This window comes from Pan troglodytes, chromosome 18, assembly GCF_028858775.2.
Source record: "Pan troglodytes isolate AG18354 chromosome 18, NHGRI_mPanTro3-v2.0_pri, whole genome shotgun sequence".
NCBI lineage: Eukaryota > Metazoa > Chordata > Mammalia > Primates > Hominidae > Pan > Pan troglodytes.
The window spans coordinates 31879433-31897566 of record NC_072416.2 but is presented as its reverse complement, the minus strand read 5'-3'; the positions used below and the strand labels follow the sequence as shown (position 1 = coordinate 31897566).

At 53.9% G+C, this 18134-nt stretch overlaps 1 pseudogene; it reads left to right on the top strand.

Moving 5' to 3' along the window:
* Window positions 1-680: 680 nt before the first annotated feature.
* LOC107972894 (apolipoprotein B receptor pseudogene) lies at window positions 681-4796 on the top strand (annotated as a pseudogene).
* The last annotated feature ends 13338 nt before the right edge of the window (window positions 4797-18134 follow it).

The following is an 18134-nucleotide window of genomic DNA, read 5'->3' as shown; positions in this document are numbered from 1 at the left end:
TGTGCCCTCTCTAGTGTGCCTCCCAGGTCACTCAGCTGATGGAAAATGGAGTCCTACTAACGTGCAGGGCTCTAGAAATTCAGCAGCGTTTCATACATGGCATCTGCCATCAAGGAAGTCACAGGAAGGTGGGAGGCAGACACAGATATCCACAATATAAAGTTTAGCCAAGTTCTTTTTTGCAAGCCTAATCATAGGTGAGGGGATGCACCCCAGAGCCACCAATCTGGCCCCTTCTGCCCCTGGGGGAAGCGTTAATGATGCCGAAATGTGTCAGAGCTCCCACCAGCCCCCTCTTCACTGCTACTCTTTCTTCCCAGGCAAAACAGGAACCACAAACCCCAGCTTCCTCTTGCAGAGTGGCTGTGGATTCTAGGGGAGGCGGAAATGGCTGAGGTGTGGATACGAGACCTGACTCACTTGAGCTGCTGTTGCCACATGTCCCCTCCCTCTCCCCCTCCCCAGTTCTAAGGTCTCCTGCTCCCACTTTGTCCTTTCTGGCCTCTTGCTTGTCCTTTATTTCCAAATGTGCACCTGAGTCCCCTGTGTGATGTACACTCATTTCCCGGGCTGCAGTGGGGGCTACTGTGGGCATCAGGGGCTGTGGGCAGGGCCTGGGGTGGGGACGCATCAGGGAGACAGGGGAAGAGGAAGCGCCTTTGGTCCTGGGGAAGGTTGGCTTGTCTTGGTGGGTGGGGATGGTCATTATCAGCTTTCTGGACACACAGACAGAGACAGACAGGATGGACTTCCTCCGGCTATACCTCCCTGGGCTGCACCAGGCCTTGAGGGGGGCACTGGTGAGAAGGGCAGACAGCTGCCAGATACTTGCACCCCATTCCCTGGGGCCTCACTTCCGGGCACCTCCCCTGGGGCCTCACCTTTCCCCTCCTCCTTCTGATCTCCTCAAACTGGAGATTGCTTTCTCAGGTTCAGGCAGACTCCTGGCCTAATATTTTCTGAATTTCAGTCCCCACCTCCAACCATGCATCCTCGTACCCCTAATCGATGCCCCTTCTGGCTCCTTCTCCAAATCCTCTTCTTCTCCTTTCAGATCCCAGTACCCTCTTCCTTAACCTGGGCTCCTCCAGCCAGGGCCCCCAGGGAAAGGGCTGGGACTCTCCTCAATGACTCTCCCCTCTCTCTTTTTTCCTAGGATTCCCTCGGCACCTTTGTCTCCTACCTCCTGGGAGATGCAGTCCCCACTGTAGAGCGGGAGGCGCAGGCGGCTGAGGAACTGGGGGTGGTGGCGGTGGGAAAGACAGGGAAGATTGTAGAGGAGGAAGCCCAGGAGGACCTGGAGGGCCTTAGAGGCAGCCAAAATGAGGGGGCTGGAAGGCTGAGAGGGCCTGGAGATGACAGAAGACGTGAAGTGGGGAGCCCAGCTGTAGAACAGACCTGGGGCTGGGGAGATGGCAGCTCCCATGGGTCCCAAGCGGAGAGGCAGGACAGTGGGGCTGGGGAGACAGCCAAGGCTGCCAGGTGCCAGGAGCCAAGCGCCCACTTGGAGGCCAGAAAGAAATCCAAGGCAGGGTCTGGGGCTTGCCAAGACAGGAGCGGCCAAGCCCAGGAGAGGCAGGAGTCCCATGAGCAGGAAGTGAACAGAGAGGAGAGGCTGAGAAGCTGGGAACAGGAGGAGGAGGAGGAAGAGGTCAGGGCAAGAGAGCCAGGGATGGCCAGAGGGGCGGAGTCAGAGTGGACCTGGCATGGGGAGACGGAGGGGAAGGCTGGTGCTGTTGGGCCAAAGGCGGCAGGGGACAACCGGGAGATGGAGCAGGGGGTCAGGGGAAACTGAGGAGCCTGGGGCCGAAGGGGCTGGGAAAGGAGAAGAGGTGGTAGTGGTGGAGAAGGCCTGTGAAAGCACTAGGGCATGGGGGATGTGGGGCCCAGGGGCAGAGCCTGAGGACTGGGGAATCTTAGGCAGAGAGGAGGCCAGGACAACCCCAGGTAGGGAAGAGGCCAGGGCAATTTTAGATAGGGAGGAAGCCAGGACAATCTCAGGCGGGGAGGAGGCTGAGACAGCCTCAGGCGGGGAGGAGGCCGGGACAGCCTTGGGAGGGGAGGAGGCCGGGACAGCCTCGGGAGAGGAGGAGGCCGGGACAGCCTCGGGAGGGGAGGAGGCCGGGATAGCCTCAGGTGGGGAGGCTGGGACAGCCTCAGGTGGGGAGGAGGCCCGGACGACCTCAGGCGGGGAGGAGGCTGGGACAGCCTTAGGAGGGGAGGAGGCTGGCACAGCCTCGGGAGAGGAGGAGGCCAGGACAGCCTCGGGAGGGGAGGAGGCCGGGATAGCCTCAGGTGGGGAGGCTGGGACAGCCTCAGGAGGGGAGGAGGCCGGGACAGCCTCAGGAGGGGACGAGGCCTGGACGACCTCAGGCAAAGAGGAGGCTGACCTGCTGGGAGTCAGACAGACAGAATATGGAGCATTCCCAGGAGAAAGGCTCCTAGAGGCTACTGGAAAAGTCTGGGTCCTAGAGGAGGAGGGGGATGAGGAGAGAGAGGCTGAGGTGAACCCTTTCCCCAAACAGGCCCAGGTCCTGGGCACTGAAAGAACAGAAGAGGCTGCTGAGAGCCAGACCGCAGGGAGGGAGGCTGTGGGAGGCCAGGAGGCAGGGGAGAGCTTTGAGGGCCAGGTAGACCTGCGTGGTAAGGAGGCTGAGATGAGGCAGGACTTGGAGATCAGGGCCGACCGGGCCAGGATGGAAGAGCTGGTACAGGCAGAGGAGGCCCAGGAGGAGAGAGGGAGCGGCAGGGATCCAGTGGCTGAGCTGCCCTCAGATGGAGAGGCTGAAGGCGCTGCCGACTTGGAGGCAACTCCAGAGGCCAGGCCTGAGGAGGAGCTCACAGGGGAGGAGAGTGAGGCGGCCCAGACTAGCTGTGGCCCACTGGGGGTGGAATGGGGTGGCCTCACACACAGCGTCACCAAAGGCCAGGGACCTGAGCTGATGGGGGGCGCCCAGACCCCAACTAAGCAACCCGAGGAAAGGGAGGCAGGGGAGGTGGAGCTCATGGGAGTTCTGGCCCTGAACAAAGAGGAGCAGGAGGGGAGCCTGGAGGCAGGTCCCAGGCACGCGGGGTCTGTAAAGCCTGAGGCCTCCGAGGCCTTCCCAGGAGCCTGGGAAAACCGCACGAGAAAGGACATGGAGAGAGGAAATACTCAGGAGGTTGCGGCCGATGGCGAGCAGCGGGGGGAGGAGGAGACTGCGGGAGGCCAGACCCTGGCGGCTGAGGCTGAAGGAGACCGAGAGTCTGAACTATCAGAAGTCCCAGAGGCAGGCGGGGAGGGGCTGACAACCCAGGACGCGGGATGTGGAACTGAGGAGGGAGAGGCGTCTGTCTCAGAGAACCAGGAGCTGGACGGAAGCACAGGGGCAGACGCAGGGCCTTGCCCGTCACTGGGAGAGGCCTATGCCAGAGAAACTGAGGATGAAGAGGCGGAGGCTGACAGAACATCCAGAAGAGGCTGGAGCCTGCAAGCGGTGGCTGTGGGCCTCCCGGACCGTGAGGATGCACAGACTGGCTCTGTGGCTGCTGGGATTATGGGGGGTGAGGTGGTCCCAGACATCAGCGCTGCTGGCGCTGGTGAAGCTTTGGAAGGGGCGCTTGGGCAAGGCTGGGACTCAAGAGAAAAGGAAGAGGCAGCAGCAGGAGAGCATGCAGGTGGGCAAGAATTTGGTCTGGAGTGCTCAGCAGAGGAAGAGGTGACTGGCAGAGGCAGCCAAGTAGAGGCTTTTGAGTCCAGGGAGGGAGGACCTTGGGGAGGGCGGGTAGAGGCCGAGGAATCTGCAGGCGCAGAGGACAGCTGTGGGCTGGATCCTGCGGGCTCCCAGACAGCGAGGGCAGAGGGGATGGGAGCCATGGTGGAGGCTGGGGGGCTTCTAGCAGAGTGGACGCTGTTGGAAGAAGAGGCTGTTGGATGGCAGGAGAGAGAACAGAGGGAAGACAGTGAGGGGCGGTGTGGGGACTACCACCCTGAGGGAGAGGCACCAAGGCTCCTTGATGCAGAGGGTCTCATGGTGACCGGGGGCCGGAGGGCAGAGGCCAAGGAGACTGAGCCAGAAAGCCTGGAACACGTCAGGGGCCAGGAGGAGCAGCCAACACACCAGGCCCCTGCAGAAGCTGCACCGGAGTCAGTCGGGGAAGCCGAGACGGCTGAGGCCATGGGCAGTGCCAGAGGAGGTGCTGCCAACAGCTGGAGCGAGGTGAGGGCTCTTGGTGGCGTCTCGGGGGGAACGAGTGGAATCCCAAAGCTGGCCCCATGGTCCTCTGTGCCCCCTTTCCTGCAGGCCCCGCTCCCCGGGTCCCTCCTAGACGTCTCTGTCCCAAGGAGTCGCGTGCACCTCTCGAGAAGCTCCTCACAGCGTCGCTCCCGGCCCTCTTTTCGTCGGACTCCGGCCTGGGAGCAGCAGGAGGAGCCCCCAGCCCCCAACCCTCCTGAGGAGGAGCTGTCAGCTCCTGAGCAGAGACCCCTCCAGCTGGAGGAACCCCTGGAGCCAAGCCCTCTGAGGCATGATGGGACCCCGGTGCCAGCCAGGAGAAGGCCCCTGGGACACGGGTAGGCACAGGGCAACTCAGCTGGGGTGGGGAAGAGACCGCGGGCACCTGGGAACCTGTTCTCACGGGCCTGACTTCCGCCTCCAGGTTTGGCCTCGTGCACCCTGGCATGATGCAGGAGCTGCAAGCCCGTCTGGGCCGGCCTAAGCCCCAGTGACTGAGACCCGGTGCTCTGGGAGCCAGGCCCTGAGTGGGTGCCAGAAGGCTTGCTCCAATGCCACTGAGCCCTGCTCCCTCTGCCACTGTGGACACATCCTCTCCACCCTCTGGGCCTCAGTGTCTTGATGTATCATTCATGGAGCAGGCAAAACCAGACGTCTGGGAAGACCGTGAACTTAAGGAGTCTGATTCTCCAACACAGGCTGGTGGACCACCTACCCCACTGAGACCACCTCTCAGGGTGCCTGCCCTGGTTCCTCCCCAGCCTGAGTCAGCTGTCTGGACTGCAAGGAGGCTGGGCACGGGGGCTCATGCCTGTCACCCCAGAGCTTTGGGAGGCCAAGGTGGGAGGATCGCTTGAGACCAGGAGTTCGAGACCAGCCTGGGCAGCATAGCAAGACCCCCATCTTTTAAAAACAAAATAAAACAATAAAGACTGCAAGGAAGACTGAGGGAACAGCGACCATTTTCCTTACAGGCCTTCCTCTCTAACTCCCACTTCCCAGCCCAACTCCCTGCACCAAGACCCTCAGAACTGGGCGGGGATAACACAAACCTCTGGAGTTGCATCCAGGCCAAAGGAAGGCGGTTAGGAGGGCTTAAGGAGCACTGTTCAGAATCAAAGATGAGCTGCCTTGAGCTTCCAAAACGGTAGCTCGGCCTCAGGATGCTGCTGGTTACTATGGCAACTGCCTGCCTGAGCAGGACATAGTAGGGGAAGGTGGGCCAGAGACCCCAAAAATGTAGGAGCAGAGAGGGGTTCAGGATGGCTAGAGGTTGCTGACCCCGTTCCAGGCTGCCCTGCCCTCTGGGTGTCAGACAGCCCTTACCCGAAGAGAAGCGGAGGCCAGGGGTGGATGAGAGTGCTTTATTGGGCACCCAGCATGGGGGCTTGGCCCGAGGAGGACCATCAGGCCCCAAGACAATAAATAAACCATCATCTCCCTAAACAATAAATAAATATCCAAGAAATAAATAGCTGGCGAGGACCAGAGGGGCTTTCAGTTACTGGGTAGGGCCTGGGGCAGGGGGCTGGAAGAGCCCTCCCTTGTCCAAGGCTGATGATGCGAAGGCTGCCCTGATGCCAAGACTCCAGTCCTAAAGTTCTAAAGGGTGGGGGGCAGGGGGCTAAGAAGCCACCGATCAGGGCTGGGGGCTCAATGTTGGGAACCCCAAGGGCCAGACTGAGTGCCCAGCCTTGGACAGCAGCAGCAACTCCCGCACGGCCCGAGATAAGACGAGCTCCAAGGAGTGCAGCAGGCGGTAGGTGGAGAGGAGCTGGGGCCAGGACACCTGGGCCGGCCCCTGTAAGGCGCTGCCCAGTGCCCCTGGGAGCAGCCCCTTCCTCTCCTCCTCCTCCTTTTCCTCCTCCTCCTCCTCCGGGAGGTTGAATCCCGCAGCCAGCACCTGTGAGGAGAGGCCATGGGTCAGGGAGGGGCCAGGCCGAGAACCTGAGAGGAATCCTCATTCCCTATTCATGCCCAGCGGTTCCCAATGACATCAGTGACCACAAGGTCATGATTTCCCCGGACATTCCCTGCTTGATCTTCCGTGATGTCACCTGCTAACGTGTCTCACCTGATCTTTCGGTTCGAGAAAATGGAAGTCAAGGAGCAAGAGGATGCTCACAGAGCTAGATCACCCCAAGGACTGCGCCGAGGCGTGGGGTTCAGGAAGTTTCTCTCTGCTGTGAAAGTTGCTTTTGGGTCGGGTCAGCAACAGGCAGAGGGTGACATAGCTCAGATTCCCTGCTGCTTGCCATTCCTCTCTCTCTCTCTTTCTTGGGAGTCCCGCTCTGTCGCCCAGGCTGGAGTGCAGTGGGGTGATCACGGCTCACTGCAACCTCTGTCTCCCCAGTTCAAGCAATTCTGCTACCTCAGCCTCCTGAGTAGCTGGGACTACAGAAGCGCACCACCACGCCCGACTAATTTTTGTATTTTTAGTAGAGATGGGGTTTTACCATGTTGGCCAGGCTGGTCTCGAACTCCTGACCTCAAATGATCCACCCGCTTTGGCCTCCCAAAGTGCTGGGATTCCAGGCGTGAGCCACCACGCCCAGCCCTGCTGCTTGCATTTTCTATTCTCGTTTCATTAAGTGTAAAATTCTGATTTCCCTTTGAAAGGTTCTGGAGGATTTGGGTGACATCAGAGAATCAGAGGGAGAAAGGAAACAGGAGGCAGACGCTGTGCTGGGCACTCAGGACACACCCCGAGTGACCTCACAGCCCAATGGCCTCCTGTTGAAGATGGAGCCCCAGGAGAATGCGAAGATTGAGGGACGGCACCAGGGCCTGGTGTGGCTGTGTGTGCGCGCACACACACGCACACACTCACACACATACTCATTCTCACAACGCACCCACACTCATTCCCATACAGTCACATTCACACAAAACACATTTATGGCTGGGCACGGTGGCTCACGCCTGTAATCCCAGCACTTTGGGAAGCCGAGGCGGGCAGAGCACGAGGTCAGGAGTCTGAGACCAGCCTGGCCAACATGGTGAAACTAAAAATACAAAAAAATTAGCCGGGCATGATGGTGCACGCCTGTAGTCCTAGCTACTCAGGAGGCTGAGGCAGGAGAATTGCTTGAACCTGGGAGGCAGATGTTACAGTGAGCTGAGATCGCACCGCTGCACTCCAGCCTGGGCGACAGAGTGAGACTTAGTCTCAGAAAAAAAAAAAAATCGTTCACGTACCCACACACTCTCACACTCACACTCATCCTCACACACTGACATACCTATACCCAAACTCTCACCCACACACCTCACTTTCACACTCACAACACTCACATTCACACACCCACCCACACACTCCCACACTCTTACACTCACAGTCCCATACACTCACACAGTCTCACACTCATGGACCTACACACTCACACACGGTCACGCTCTCATACAGACCCACACACACTCACAGTCACACCCACACACACACTCACAGTCACACACTTTCACACTCACAGACCCACACACTCACAGTCACACACTCACACACGGACCCACATACACACAGTCATGCTCACACTCATACAGCCCCCCACACACACACTCACAGTCACACCCACACACTCTCACAGTCAGGTACACTCACACAGACCCACACACACACACTCTCACACTCACGGACCCACACCCTCACACACAGTCATGCTCACACTCATACAGACCCACATGCACTCACAGTCACACCCACACACTCTCACACTCACAGACCCACACTCACACACTCTCACAGTCACACTGTCACACTCATGGACCCACACAGTCACACTCACATTCTCACACTCATGAACCCACACACTCATGGACACTCAGTCACACTCACACTCTCACACTCACACACACTCAGAGCATGGGATCACTGAATGAGCCAGCGAGTCTTCTTTCCCACGTGGTCTGGGGTGGTGGAGGGTGGCCGGGCTCTACCCGGAAGCGGAGGTGCCGCTGCAGATCGCGGAGGTCCAGCCTCATGGCCCACAGCTGCATCCTCTCCATGTTGGTCCAGCGGCCCTGGGTCCCCAGCCCTCCCAGCAGGGCATGGAAGGGCTGAAGCGTGGTGGAGATGAAGCAGAGACGCTCCGGGTCCTGAAGGGGAGGGAGATGGTCAGGAAAGGCCCACAGGCCAAGGATGGCCATATCACACCCACCCCCTCCCTATCCGGGTCTCCTTCCCATTCCACGCTCCAGCCTCCAGTCCATCCCTGTAGCTCTTCCCCAACCTCAGCCCAGCTGTGTCCCCATTCCTTCCATCTCCACTGTCTGGGACATTTGTCCCATCTCCTTTTCCAGCCTCCCTTTCACTCCTATGCCAATGATCTTCTCTAACGCACCCCCTCTCAGTCCCTGAAGCACTCTCCATCCACAGCCCTGTTCCCTTCCCTCCTCCACCATCCCATCATACCTCCTGCCCATGTGTTTCCATCCCATCTTCAGCCTCATTCCCATTCCTAACCCCAACTCCATCCTTCCTCCATGTGCCCAGACTCACTCTTTCCATCTTTCCATCCCATCTCCAACCTCATTCCTAACCCTATTCCATTCCCTTCCCCACCAGCAATCCCCATCCCTTCTCCATCCCATGCTTAACGTTCACCCTCATCATCACCTTCTCATCTCTAACTATCCGCATTCTCACCCCCAGTGCCACCTCCACCCACTCTCCATGCTGCTGTGATCTCTCTCCAGCCTCATTCCAGTCCCATGCCTGCCACGTTCCATGCCTAGCTCCACTCTTACCTCTTCCCAACCCCACTTCCTTATTCCAGCTTCATCTTTATTGTTGGTTTGTTTTGAGATGGAGTCTCGCTCTGTTGCCCAGGCTGGAGTGCAGTGGCGCGATCTCATCTCACTGCAACCTCCACCTCCTGGGTTCAAGTAATTCTCCTGCTCAGCCTCCCGAGTAGCTGGGATTACAGGCGCACAGCACCATACCCGGCTAATTTGGTATTTTTAGTAGAGGTGGGGTTTCTTCATGTTGGTCAGGCTGGTCTCGAACTCCTGACCTCAGGTGAGCCACCCACATCAGCCTCCCACAGTGCTGGGATTACAGGCGTGAGCCACCGCGCTCAGCTAATTTTTGTATTTTTTAGTAGAGATGGGGTTTCGCCATGTTGGCCAGGCTGGTCTTGAACTCTTGACCTCAGGTGATCCACCCAGCCTCCCAAAGTGCTGGGATTACAGGCATGAGCCACCACGCCTGGCAGTTTATTTATTTTTCTGAGACAGGGTTTCCCTCTGTTCTCCATCCTGGAGTCCAGGATCATAACTCACTGCAGCCTCCAACTCCTGAGCTCAAGCAATCCTCCCATGTCAGCCTCCTGAGTAGCTGGGACCAAAGGTGTACACCACCATGCCTGGCTAACTCTTAAATTTTTTTTTGTAGAGACAAAGTTTCACTATGTTGCCCAGACTGGTCTTGAACTCCTGGCCTCAAGCAGTCCTTCCACCTGGGCCTCCCAAAGTGCTGGGTTTATAGGTGTAAGTCACCATGCCTGTCTTTCATCTCTATGTCCAATGACATATTCAGCCTTATCCAGGTTCTATCCCCAATGCATCTCCAGCTCAATCTCCAGCCTCATCTTGCACCCTGGCCCCAGCCTATCACAAGCTTCCCGCCCCACTCCACCAGCCCTCACTCACAGAGAGGCGGCGCCAGGCCTGGAAGGTCAGGGAAACATCAGGGAGCTGCTCTCCCAGGGGCAGGAGGTACAGGTTCACTCCTGGCAGGTGAGATTCTGCCTGGGGGGCAAGGTCTGTTAGTGGGGGCCAGAAGGGATTGGGGGTCTGCCCATCTCCAGCACCAGCTGCATTAGCGGGACTTACAAAGCGGTGGGCCTGGCCCCGAACCTTGGAGAGCAGCTTCCTGGCAAGATGCAGGCTGACTGTGAACTCCCTTCGCAGCTCCTGCAGGCTCAGCTGGGGCCTCCCTGGGGGCCTTGGGAATCCCCAGACACCAGCTTGAACCAGGAGCAAGGGAAGCAGCAACAGGCTGAGCCCTGGAGAGATGGGAAGAGGGTGGCAAGACAGGGAGAGAGCTTGAGAACTCGGGAGAAGGAAGGGAACATGCCTTTTCTGAGCCTGTGCTAGCTGTGAGCACGGTGCAGGCACTTTGACCAGCATCATTCCTCTGCCTCCTCAAAACCACAATGGAGGCTGGGTGCGGTGACTCACACCTGTAATCCCAGCACTTTGGGAGGCCGAAGTGAGTGGATCACCTGAGGCCAGGAGTTCAAGACCAGCCTGGCCAACATGGCGAAACCCTGTCTCTACTAAAAATACAAAAATTAGTCGGGCGTGGTGGTGCATGCCTGTAATCCCAGCTACTCAGGAGGTTGAGGCAGGAGAATCGCTTGAACCTGGGAGACAGAGGCTGCAGTGAGCTAACACCACTGTGCTCCAGCCTGGGCGACAGAGCCAGACTCTGTCTCAAAAAAACAAAACAAAACAAAACAAAACAAAACCCCATGATGCAGCCAGCACGGCCCCCATATGGCATCTCCACATGGTGTGCCCACTTTTGCAAAAAGACCAGAAGCCTGGTCCTTTTTTTTTTTTTTGAAACAGAGTTCTGTTCTATCACCCAGGCTGGAGTGTAGTGGTGTGATCACAGCTCACTGTAGCCTTGAACTCCCAGGCTCAAGTGATCCTCTCGCCTCAGCCTCCCAAGTAGCTGGGATCACAGGGACACACCATTGTGTCTGTTTCTATTTTTTTGTAGAGACAGGGTCTCACTATGTTGCCCAGGCTGGTCTTGAACTCCTGGCCTCAAGAGATCTTCCCGCCTCAGCCTCCCAAATTGCTGGGATCACAGGCATGAGCCACTGTGCCGGGACAGAGACTGGATTTTGACCCCCATAAACTCCCTTGGCCAAATGCCTTTTTCAGTGAGCAACCTGCACAACCACGTGTGGCAGCCTCAGTGCTATTGTTCTCCCCAATTTGCAGATGAGGCTCAGTGAGGTTGCCTTGCTCAAGGTCAAATAGCCAGAAGGTGGGAAGCCAGGACTGGATTCCAGGTTTTTCCAAATGCAGAGCCCATGGGTTTTCCCCAGAGAATGCAGAGGGAGGCAGCCATCTGCCCCAGGAGTGGGCACACCATGTTCTGCCAAGGATTCTTTGGGCTCAGCCAAGCGACTCTGATGGCTTGAACTGGCCATGAGGTCCCCAAGGATGGGCTGGCAATGCCAGAGGCTCTATTCCAGGGAGTCAAAAGGACAGGTTTGTCCAGTTTCCACCACGGCAGGTGGATCCTAGCAGGGTAACCTGCCTGGGGCGAATCCACAGTATGGGAGCTTTTGTTTTTTTAAGACAGATTCTCACTCTGTCACCCAGGCTGCAGTGCAGTGGCGCGATCTTGGCTCACTGCAACCTTCACCGCGATCTCGGCTCACTGCAACCTTCACCTCGCAGGTTAAAGCAATTATCCTGCCTCAGCCTCCTGAGTAGCTGGGATTACAGCCATGTGCCACCACGCCTGGCTAATTTTTATTATTTTTAGTAGAGAGGGGTTTTGTTGTGTTGGCCAGGCTGGTCTCCAACTCCTGACCTCGGGTGATCCGCCTGCCTTGGCCTCCCAAAGTGCTGGGATTACAGGCGTGAGCCACTGCGCCTGGCGAAAATTCTACTTTTTAAGTGAAAATTAGAATTAAAAAAAATGAAAAAAAAATCTGTTTTCATTAACCTGGCGGCTGCCTACTACTTACAGATTTTATCCTCTCCTTTATTATTATTATTATTATTATTGAGATGGAGTCTCGCTCTGTCCCCCAGGCTGGAGTGCAGTGGCATGATCTCGGCTCACTGCAAGCTCTACCTCCTAGGTTCACGCCATTCTCCTGCCTCAGTCTCCTGAGTACCTTGGACTACAGGCACCTGCCACCATGCCTGGCTAATTTTTTGTATTTTTAGTAGGGATGGGGTTTCACCGTGTTAGCCAGGATGGTCTCGATCTCTTGACCTTGTGATCCACCCACCTCGGCCTCCCAAAGTCCTGGGATTACAGGTGTGAGCCACCGCACCCGGCCTCCTTTTTTTTTTTTTTTTTTTTTTTGAGACAGAGTCTTGCTCTGTTGCCCAGGCTGGAGTGCAGTGGCTCTATCTCAGCTCACCACAACCTCTGCCTCCTGGCTTCAAGTGGTTCTCCTGCTTCAGCCTCCCGAGTAGCTGGGATTACAGGTGCCCACCATCACGCCTGGCTAATTTTTGTATTTTTAGTAGAGACAGGGTTTCACGATGTTGGCCAGGCTGGTCTTGAACTCCTGGCCTCAGGTGATCCACTCACTTCGGCCTCCCAAAGTGCTGGGATTACAGGAGTGAGCCACTGCGCCCAGCCAGTTTAATGTGTTTTATTTTATTTTATTTTATTTATTTATTTTGTTTTTTGAGATGGAGTTTCGCTCTTGTTGCCCAGGCTGGAGTGCAATGGCGTGATCTTGGCTCACCACAACCTCCGCCTCCCGGGTTCAAGTGATTCTTCTGCCTCAGCCTCCCGAGTAGCTGGGATTTCAACAAGCATGTGCCACAATGCCCGGCTAATTTTGTATTTTTAGTAGAGACGGGGTTTCTCCATGTTAGGCTAGTCTCAAACTCCCGACCTCAGGTGATTCACCCGCCTCAGCCTCCCAAAGTGCTGGGATTACAGGCGTGAGCTACTGCTCCCAGCCAGATGGACTATTAATTATTAATAGACCCTTCCTGGCCAGCCACCGTGGCTCATGCCTGTAATCCCAGCACTCTGGGAGGCTGAGACGGGCAGACCATGAGGTCAAGAGATGGAGACCATCCTGGCCAACATGGTGAAAACCAGTCTCTACTAAAAATTAGCTGGGCGTGGTGGCATGTGCCTGTAGTCCCAGCTACTTGGAAGGCTGAGGCAGGAGAATCGCTTGAACCTGGGAGGTGGAGGTTGCAGTGAGCCGAGATCGCGCCACTGCACTCCAGCCTGGCGACAAAGTGAGACTCCATCTCAAAAAAATAAAAATAAAAATAAAATAAAATAAAATAAAATAAAATAAAATAAAAAACACTTCCATCTATTTGTCTGAGACCTTCTATCTCATATGTAGGCAATTCTAGGAGAGGTTGGGGTTACAAGGAAGTTGAGGGCAATGGTGAGAATAACCTAAAAGCTTGGGAGTGGTTATTCCCAAGAACTCTCATCTTGTGGACAAAGGAGGGTTGGAGAAATAGAGCCTTTGATTCTATTTTAAAAGGCTCAGGGAGGCCAAGCAAAGTAGCTCATGCCTGTAATCCCAGCACTTTGGGAGGCAGAGGTGGGAGAATCACCTGAGGTCAGGAGTTCGAGACCAGCCTGGCCAATATGGCGAAACATCATCTCTACTAAAAATACAAAAATTAGAGCCAGGAGCGGTGGCTCACGCCTGTAATCCCAGCACTTTGGGAGGCCAAGGCGGGCGGATCACCTGAGGTTGGGAGTTAGGGACCAGCCTGACCAACATGGAGAAACCCCATCTCTACTAAAAATACAAAATTAGCCGGGCATGGTGGCGCATGCCTGTAATCCCAGCCACTCGGGGGGCTGAGGCAGGAGAATCGCTTGAACCTGGGAGGCGGAGGTTGTGGTGAGCCGAGATTGCGCCAATGGGGCAACAAGAGCAAAACTCCATCTCAAAGAAAAAAAAATTAGCTGGTTGTGGTGATGCATGCCTGTAATCCAAGCTACTAGGGAGGCTGAGGCAGGAGAACCATTTGAACCTGGGAGACGGAGGCTGCAGTGAGCCAAGATCACGCCACTGCACTCCAGCCTGGGTGACAGAGCCAGACTCAGTCTCAAAAAAAAAAAAAAAAAAAAAAAATGGCGGCGGGGGAGCTTGGGAAAAGTGATGAGAGAAACCTGAGGTCTGACAGGTGCATGAGGAAATCTCACCTCTGACCCAGAAGAGGGTCGTACTGTGCTGCTCTGCATTTCGCAGGGCATGCCACATTTTTTTTTAAATAATTTCAACCTTTATCTTATTATTTTCTTGAGATGGAGTCTTGCTCTGTCGCTCAAGCTGGAGTGCAGTGGTGCAGTCTTGGCTCACTGCAACCTCTGCCTCCCAGGTTCAAGTGATTTTCCTGCCTCAGCCTCCCAAGTAGCTAAGATTACAGGTGCCTTCTGCCATGCCTGGCTAATTTTTGTATTTTTAGTAGAGACGGGGTTTCACCGTGTTGGCCAGGCTGGTCTTGAACTCCTGACCTCAGGTGATTCGCCTGCCTCGGCCTCCCAAAGTGCTGAGATTACAGGCGTGAGGCACCCACCGTGCCCGGCCATATTATTATTATTTTTTGAGATGGGGTGTTGCTTTGTTGCCCAGGCTGGAGTGCAGTAGCTCGATCACAGGTCACTGCAGTCTCAGCCCCGCAGGCTCAAGCAATCCTCCCACCTCAGCCTCCTGAGTAGCTGGTGCTATAGCACGTTCCACCACACCCTGCTAATTTTTTGTAAAGGTGGGGTCTCTCTATGTTGCCAAGGCTGGTCTCGAACTCCTTGGCTCAAGCCATCCTCCCACCTCGGCCTCCCAAAGTGCTGGGATTACAGACATGAGCCACCGAGCCTGGTCTCCCAGCTTTTATTTTAGGTTCAGGGAGGCGTGTGTGGGTTCGTCACCTGGGTATACTGCATGATGCTGAGGCTTGGGCTATGAATGATCCTTTCATCCAGGAAGTAAGCATAATACCCAACAGTTTTTCAACTCTTACTCTCCACTGTCCCTCCCCACTCTAGGAGGTCCCAGTATCTATTGTTCCCATCTTTACATCCATGTGTGTACTCAATGTTTTTTTTTGTTTTGTTTTGAGATGGAGTTGCGCTCTGTCGCGTAGGCTGAAGTGCAATCATGCAATCTTGGCTCACTGCAACCTCCACCTCCCGGGTTCAAACGATTCTCCTGCTTCAGCCCCTCGAGTAGCTGGGATTAAAGGCGCCTGCCATCATGCCTGGCTAATTTTTGTATTTTTGTAGAGACAGGGTTTCGCCATATTGGCCAGGCTGATCTTGAACTCCTGACCTCAGATGATCCACCTGCCTCAGCCTCCCAAAGTGCTGGGATTACAGGTGTGAGCCACCGCACCCAGGCAATGTGTACTCAATGTTTAGATCTCATTTATAAGTGAGAACACGCAGTCCTTGGTTTTCTGTTCCTGGGTTAATTTGCTTAGGATAATGACCTCCAGCTACATCCATGTCAGAGCGAAGAATATGATTTCATTAGTGTTTATGGCTGGGCGTGCTGCATTCTTTCACTGCTTGCTGAGCATCAGCAGGGAAGCATTGCCTTGGGAACAGAACTGGATGGGAGGCCTCCTTGGGACCTCTCTCCTTCTCCGCCTCCTCCTCACTCTCCTCCTTCCTCCTCCTCCATAAATTGGACCAAAACATATCCTGCTGGGGACCAAAACATATCCGCACTGGCTCACGCATGTAACCCCAGCACTTTGGGAGGCTGAGGCGGGTGGATCACTTGAGGTCAGGAGTTTGACACCAGCCTGGGCAACACGGTGAAACTCCATCTCTACTGAAAATATAAAATTGCTTGAATCTGGGAGGTGGAGGTTGCAGTGAGCCAAGATTGCGCCACTGCACTCCAGCCTGGGTTAACAAGTGAGACTCTGTTTCAAAAAATATATATATATATATATATATATATGTGTATTTATATATATATGTGTGTATATATATGTATATATATATGTATATATATATGTGTGTATATATATATGTGTGTGTATATATATATGTATATATGTATATATATATGTATATATATATATGTATATATATATGTGTATATATATATATGTATATATATATATATATGTATATATATATATATATATATATGTATATATATATATGGCCGGGCACTGTGGCTCTCGCCTGTAATCCCAGCCACTTTGGGAGGCTGAGGCGGGCAGATCACAAGGTCAAGAGATCGAGACCATTCTGGCCAACATGGTGAAACCCCATCTCTACTAAAAGTACAAAAATTAGCTGGGTGTGCTGGTGCGTGCCTGTAGTCTCAGCTACTCAGGAGGCTGAGGCAGGAGAATCGCCTGAACCCAAAAGGTGGAGGTTGCAATGAGTTGAGATTGTGCCACTGCACACCAGCCTGGTAACAGAGTGAGACTCCGTCTCAAAAAAAAAAAAAAAAATATATATGTATATATATATATAAAATAGAGGACCAATTTCAGCAGCATATTAAAAGGATTTTATGGGGCCGGGCATGGTGGCTCATGCCTGTAAATCCCAGCTACTCAGGAGACTGAGGCAGGAGAACTGCTTGAACCCAGGGGGTGGGGGTTGCAATGAGCCAAGGTTGTGCCACTGCACTCCAGCCCGGACGACAGAGCAAGACTGTCTCAGGAAAAAAAAAAAAGTATTTTATCCATGAACAAGTTGGATTTATTCCTGGAATGCAAAGATGTTTTAACATATGAAAATTAATCAATGTCATATACCACATTGATAGAATAAAGGGAAAAATCTTATAATTGTCTCAGTTGATGCAGAAAAAGTATTCGGCAAAATCCAATACTCTTTCAAGATTTAAAAAAAAACACTCAGCCGGGCACGGTGGCTCACGCCTGTAACCCTAGTACTTTGGGAGGCCGAGGCAGGTGGATCGCTGGAGCTCAGGAGTTCAAGACCAGCCTTGGCAACATGGCAAAACCATGTCTCTACCAAAAACAAAAATTAAGCTGGGTAGGGTGGTGCATGCCTGTAGTCCCAGCTACTTGGGAGGCTGAGGTGGGAGGACGGCTTGAACCCAGGAGGTGGAGGTTGCAGGGAGCCATTATCAGGCCACTGCACTCCAGCCTGGGTGAGAGAACCAGGCCCTGTCTGGAAAAAATAAAATAAAACTTGAACTAGAAGAATTTTCCTCAACATGGTAAAGGCCATACATGAAAAACAGAGTTAACATCATATTCAATGATGAAAGACTGAAAATTTTCCCCATAAGATCAGGAACAAAACAAGAACCACCACTTTGGCCACTTCTATTTAACAGAGTATTGGAATTTCTAGCCAGAGAAATTAAGCAAGAAAAATAAGTAAAAGGTACCTGAATTGGAAAGGAAAAAGTAAAATTATCTGTACTTGCAGATGAAATGATTTTATACGTGGAAAACCCTAAAGCTTACATACATACACAACTATTAGAGCCAATAAATGAATTCAACAAAGTTGCAGCATACAAAGTCAACACACAAAAATCAGTTGCATTTCTTTACACTAACGATGAATAACCCCAAAGAGAAATTAAGAAAACAACTCTATTTAAAATACCATGCGGCCGGGTGCAATGGCTCATACCTGTAATCCCAGCACTTTGGGAGGCTGAGGTGGGTGGATCACCTGAGGTCAGGAGTTCAAGACCAGCCTGGCCAACATGGTAAAATCCAGTCTCTACTAAAAATACAAAAAACTGGCCGGGTGCGGTGGCTCACGCCTATAATCCCAGCACTTTGGGAGGCCAAGGCGGGCAGATCACCTGAGGTCGGATGTTCGAGACCAGCCTGACCAACACAGAGAAACTCTGTCTCTACTAAAAATACAAATAAAATTAGCTGGCCGTGGTGGCGCATGCCTGTAATCCCAGCTACTCAGAAAGCTGAGGCAGGAGAATTGCTTGAACCCGGGAGGCAGAGGTTGCGGTGAGCCGAGGTCACACCATTGCACTCCAGCCTGGGCAATAAGAGCAAAACTACGTCTCAAAAAACAAAAACAAAAACAAAAACAAAAAATTAGCTGGGCGTGGAGGCGGGTGCCGGTAATCTCAGCTACTTGGGAGGCTGAGGCAGGAGAATCACTTGAACCCAGAAGGCAGAGGTTGCAGTGAGCCGAGATCACACCACTGCAATCCAGCCTGGGCAAAAAGAGCGAAATTCCATCTCAAGAAAAAAAAAAGC